We start from the raw sequence: 6,142 nt of genomic DNA on the forward strand, positions 1-6,142 counted from the left end.
AAACGTATATCTTTAGTCACTTTGGTCAGAGCTGTCACGGTGCTGTGGTTCTGTCTGAAGCCTGACTGGATTACCAGTAATTTAATGTCATTGTTATGTTCCATGATGTTACTCTTAAATATAATTTTATTTGTTTTCTTTGTGGTTTGAGAGATTCATTGTAGGAGATCAGTTGTCTCAATTTATCTGAATGTGGCAAATCTAAAAAATGCAGGACAGTGATGTTGTAATTGTAACAATAATATTTTATCCCACAAATTAACACAAAAGCATACCTGTTAATATTTGGAACACAATCAAATGCCAGGAATTGTTTTTACTCACTTTCCTAAGTGATCAACCAAAAACTGTCCCAATATAGATAGCTGGTGTCACTAGAAAGCATTAATGGTTTTAGATGAGCCTATATGTTTGTTTTTCTTATGTTGTAATTGCATTATTCAGTTTATGATGTGCAGAAAACAGAAACAGTTCTTCCTTTAATCATTAAGCAGCTTTCTCTTCCACAACAGTGTCTTATAACAGCAGATGTTTGTGTTCCCCGGGGTGGGCGTGGCCTCAGTGCCTGTGAGCGCTCGCGCAAACAAACGTCATTGTTCTCCCACGCGGCGCGCGCGCTGTCACCGCGGTTGCAGGTTTCCCACCGGCCGCCAGGTGACCTCGTCTGTCTGTCTGTGGTGCGCACGGGACCCCCGCTGCTGTCCTGTGAGCGCGCGCACGAGTGCCTTTCACGCCCCTCCGCGAACAGCAGGAGGGTGGAGACGCTCGTTGATCACCGGGAACGGTTGGGGATGACCGGGAAGGATGGGAAACGTCTCCCGCCGGTGCTGCTGGGATGACGCCCTCGGCTGGACTCGAACCTGACCGCGAGGGAGCCGCTCTCCGCCGCTAAGGTACGCTCCGCCAGCGCACGTGCGCGCGGGGATCTGACGATGCGTGAAGGATGCGGATGCGCCCGTGGAGGGAGATGATTCGTAATGTCGCCGCGTGGCTTTAACCTTCGCCTTGCGTGCGTGCGTGCGTGCGTGCGTGAGCGCAGACATCTTCACCTGATCTCCTCACAGATTTCAGGAAACGTGTTCAGAGCAGATCAGAGGAAGGTTCTGGTTCTGGTCCAGTAGACCTGCTGTGTCTGTCTGATGAATCTGTGATTAGTGGACCTGTGGTCTCCTGGCTCCCACTGTGAGAGCATCCCTCAGGAAACATGATGGTTCTGCTGGACCGGTTCTCCAGATAAACCTGACCATGGCGTTCTGGAGCTGCAGTCATGTTTTTGTTCTTTGGCCTCTGGCGCTTCTTTTCCTCGATGGGTGTAATCCCTCATTAATCTGCCGGGCCTGCTTGTCTTTGTCGGGGTTTAATCCCTCTCTGATTAAACCCCCATCACCACATCCTTCATTAGTTTATTAGTTGACTTGCACATCCCCAGACTACTGGATGTAGAACAAACTTTTTTTTCCCCTAAGGTTGTGGTCATGCTTGGATCAGTCCTGATTCTTAAATTCAAATCCAGACGCTGTTGGGGTCCAGAGAGGGGAGAGTATTAGGCTTTAACCCAACCTCAGGTTCTATCAGGCCCAGGATGTTCTGCCAGAAACGCCACAGGACCACAGGATTTTCCTCTTCAGTCATGACTGTGGTTGAGCAGCGTGAAGTGCAGCCTCCTCTGTGACTCTTTCAGCCTCAGTTCTGCCGTTTTCAGTCCAAATGAGGTTCTGTGAGACCCAAGAAGAGCTGACCTTCTCCACCCTTTCACTGAAGCCACTCCTTCTGCTCTGATGCTGAATCATCCAGGGGCTCATTTTCACCACTTCTGGTCAGTTTGTGATGAAGCTGACGATCTGGACTGAGTGACTCCTCCCCCTTCAAACAGGAAGTACCTGCTGGTTCCAAGACACCAAAATTCAGTAAACTTCTATAGAGAAATAAACAGTCATTCTATTGGTCAGAATAACTATTATTGCTCTTATACATTTTTTTTAATAATCCTAATTTTTTTCACAATTTTTTATTGCATGTTATTTTAGTTATAAACTGACCAATCAGATTCCTCGATAAAAGTAGGTGGTGCCATCTGGCCCCCACGTCCAAGCCCCCTTTCAAGTGGTAGAGGTGTGACTTTCCAACAAGCTCACTCCTGATTGGCAAATGATGTTGTCATTGAAACAATAACTCAGACCAATTTGGACCAATCACTGCTACCTGGATATTTCTGGTTCCAACATGGCGGTGTCCATGTCACAAAAACCGGACTTTCTTTTGTTTGAAGTAAGGCATTTTCTACTCACTCAGTCCAGTTCTCATGCAGAACAGATGGATGACTGGATAACCAGGTGGAAGATTCATTCATATGAGCTGCGCTGTGGTGTAGTGGTTAGTGCTCCAAAGATTTTGGGCTTAAGCGACGACGCCTCTGGTGTTAAAGGGTTAAAAATTCTTATCGAATGACTTCCTTGTTGCCCACTTTCAGACAGCACCAATGTCAAGAATCCACATCTTTTTGATAAGCATTTAAAAGCTGAAATCACATTTAAATGTTAAACAAATGTATTTTATATACATTATTTTTTAAAAAACATTAACTTTATTGACTGTGTTAATTTTGTAATCACTCACTTCCTAGTAGAAGGAAATGACAAAGTCTTGCACGCACAGACTGTATAACTTGTACAGACATTATTAGGGAGACCTTACTGGTCTCCAGTCCTGCAGAGGGACGTTGAGATGAATCACACGATCAGCCTCATGCCATGCCAGTACTTTTTTATGACAGAGATATATTATAATGATAATGAGGGTTAAATTGATTTTAGACACTTTTATTAGGTGTTCAGCTCGGGGTCACCTACCACCACCTACAATCACCTACCTTTGCCTAATGGTAAGTCTGCCCATGGATGGATGAATGTATGGATGGATGAATGGATGAATAGAAGAATGGATGGATAAATTAGTGGATGGATAGACGGATAGATGGACGAATGGATGGATGGATAGATGGATGGACTGATGGTTGGATGGATGGATGGACGAACAGACGGATGATGAAGAGACAACTTTCCTGTTGAAGTGTCCTGCTGATGGGTTCAGTTTTTTGTCTGTTGCGCTTCTGTCCTATAAATACATCCCAGTCCATTCTGTTGTTTATTTTTCTTTACAGAAATCAATCAGAGGGAGAAAGACGACTGTGTTTGAATTGAGATCTGCTAAACCATGAGCAGAAAAGGTGATTACAAAATAAACTCATGGTGTAAATAAAGCAAATAGTAGCAGTCAACAGACATAAACAGGCCAAGCTCTCCTCCTCTTTGCAGAGTGCAGGTGAGTGGGTGTGGCTAATTAAGTAATCAAGAAAGGTGGAACATGCAAAACTGCAAAGTAAACAAATACATGTGGGAAGCAAACTTCTGTTTGGCTCCTGCAAATGACATTTATTCACCAGAACCCCCTGAGCTGTAATCATAATCCAAACCGTAACATGACGGAAGTTCTGTTCGCAGCAGAACCTGGTCTGACCTGCAGGTGATCTCAGAGCAAACCGAACATGTGCGAGTCAGGACTGCAGAAGGAGAAGACAGCGGGACACTCGGTTCTGCTGGAGCTGAGCGCAGCATACCGAGGAGAAAGAGAACGGGCTCCTTTGAAGAGTCCTTCTTTATTCTCAACACACTCTTAGAATACATTAAAGCTGTTTTCCAATCAACGGGACTTTTTTCCCGTCCTGAGCTCAGAACACGAACAGAAGACGCGATATTTGTCTTGACAGCTCGGATTCTAACAAAGGAGTCCTCTGTGGGATCAGTGTCAGACATGAGCGGCTCGTCTCCCACTTCCTGTGGAAGAAACCTTCTCTGGAATGGGCGTGGTGGAATTTAATGGCCTGCTGTTGTTCTCTGCGCCTGACAGTGGAGTATGATCTGATGAATCTGTCTTTCAGCAGCCTGCTGCATCAGCACTACATCAACGAGTCATAAAATGCCTGTAAGCAGGCCTTCATGCATCACGGAGCCGCTCTCGGCCCTGCTGGGTCAAAAACAACGTCTGCAGCCTCCAGAAGAGAGCAGAGATGCTGGATCACAGATGAGGGTTAAATAGTAAAGGCTGAGCTCATCCAGTAGATGTTGTCAATCTTGAATCCCATCCAGGTTTGTGCGTGGATGGAAGCCTTTTGTTGGCACTGAAGCAAATACCCACAAACAAGCTGGACTTATCTGAGGTAGAACTCCAGATTTTGGATTTGTCTTTGAGGCTCAAAGTTGTGTGAGAATCTGACAAAAACAACGAGGTGTGTTGTTTTGGTGTCAGCTCTTCTTGGGTTGGAGAACAGTATTCCCAGTCAGTGAGGTGAGAGTGTGTGGATGCCTTTGTTGATGTGTAGGAAGCTGTTTAGAGGCCGCACACACTCGCAGTGCCTTCCTGCAGCAGCCCTCGCTGGTTTCAGGAAGCAGCGCTGGCTTTTCTGAGGAACTAAGATAAGAGCACAATGTGTTTGTGTGTGTACAATCAGAACAGCATCTGTACTCAGCTGCTGCTAATGACTCACAGCACTGCAGGCACACACAAGAGAGCAGGAAATAAAGTTCCCTTTGTGCTCTGGATTTACTGTGTCTGAAAGTGTCTCTTTACCCACTTTGTGGTAGCGCTGCTGCTGGCTTTGGGGGCTTACTGGCAAAGTGGGCAGCCTGGTAACCGCGGACAGTGGGAGGTGTCTGATAAAAGAGGTTTTCCAGTCAAACATCAAAAGAAAGTCGGGGTGACTGCATCTCCCAGCATGCTTTGGAGCCGCTCACATAGTTTACTGGACTCTGAAGCTTTGTCCGAATCTACGGTTGTGTCTGAATTCTCCCCTAACGACTAAAAACTATCTAGTGCCCTGGACTTTAAAGGTAATTCGGACACGATGTTCACTACTTTTCTTTAGCTTCTAAACACCGGATATGACGTCACCGATTCCACAAAGTGAAAATCATGATCAATATGAACATTTCACGACATTTATTTATAACTCCACTGTGTTCTGATGGTGAAAATGTGGATGGTTCATTCAAATATTATATTTAAAGACGTTTTGTTGTTGTTGTTGTTGATGAATATAAAACACTGTGTTTGAACGATTTGTCTTTTGAAAAATGTATGTGCATTTATTTTTTTTGTAAATCATCCAAGTTTTTATCCTTAGAACTCAGTGGATTTATTAATAGACCTTGTAAAACTTTGATATTTATTAGGTTTCTGTAATTTGTTGATCTTTAGAGATTAAAATAAAAACATACTGAACACATGTTTGTATTGTGTTAGGACCTGAGGCTCCTCATGTTGCTCTTCTATCCCTTTATTGTGGTTCTTTAGCTTTCAAGAAAAATCCAAATGATTCAAATAAGTAATCAGTTCAAGTTTTACCATTTCTGTTTAGGTTTTTAAAATGTAAAACCAAAAAAGTAAAATTAAGGCAAAAAGTTGAATTTACTGTCACAGAAATTCTGCAGAAATTATCTCTAAATTTGTGTTTTTTTTTAAAAGTTATTCAAATAAAAGTCTCCACAAGTCTTATATTTTTTGTATTAGACTAAAGCTTCAAACAAATGCAGTATAAAACAATTACAAATGATTCAGATTGATGTGTTTTGTGCCTCACAGTTTGTTTTTAATGTGTTGATTTTTTATAACACTTCAATGTTGTTTATATTTAGGGCTGCCACAGTTAGTCGACTAATCGACGACTGATCGACTAATTTAATAGTCGATTAGTCGTTACTTTATATAATATGGAGTCAGAGTGTAGTAAAGTAGAAGGTTATAATGGCATTCTGCTAGATTTATGGACTATTTTGGCAGTTATTAGGTTTTTTTTAGGCTATTATTGAGTTTAGTTAATATTGTGGCTTCAAGCTAGCTGTTTTGGCTAATTTAGGCTTTTTTTTGTTTGTTTTTTTCGGCCATTTTGGAGTTTAGCTAATATTTCAGCTGCTTTGGCTAATTCAGAATATTTTCAGCTTTTTAGGCTAATTTGGCATCTAACTAACATTTTAGCTGGCTATCAGTTTCAGCGTGTTCAGCTATCAATTTTAGCATCTTCAGCAGCCAAATTCAGCTTACAGCATTCACACTATCATTATCACAGGTAATGCTGTATATATATATA

General features: G+C 42.7%; 1 protein-coding gene across 2 annotated transcripts in view; it reads left to right on the forward strand.

Annotated features, from left to right (window-relative positions):
• The first annotated feature begins 547 nt into the window (after positions 1–547).
• Positions 548–6,142, forward strand: part of tanc2a (tetratricopeptide repeat, ankyrin repeat and coiled-coil containing 2a) — a 51,531-nt gene continuing 45,936 nt past the window's right edge. The window contains exon 1 of one of the 2 annotated variants that reach the window (XM_024272625.2): positions 548–893. The gene's annotated coding sequence lies outside the window, so the exon portion shown is untranslated. Of the gene's footprint in view, positions 894–3,103; positions 3,227–6,142 lie in introns of those variants that run through there. The other variant, XM_024272627.2, reaches the window with a different exon arrangement.

Source organism: Oryzias melastigma, linkage group LG8 (genome assembly GCF_002922805.2).
Source record: "Oryzias melastigma strain HK-1 linkage group LG8, ASM292280v2, whole genome shotgun sequence".
Classification (NCBI taxonomy): Eukaryota; Metazoa; Chordata; class Actinopteri; order Beloniformes; family Adrianichthyidae; genus Oryzias; species Oryzias melastigma.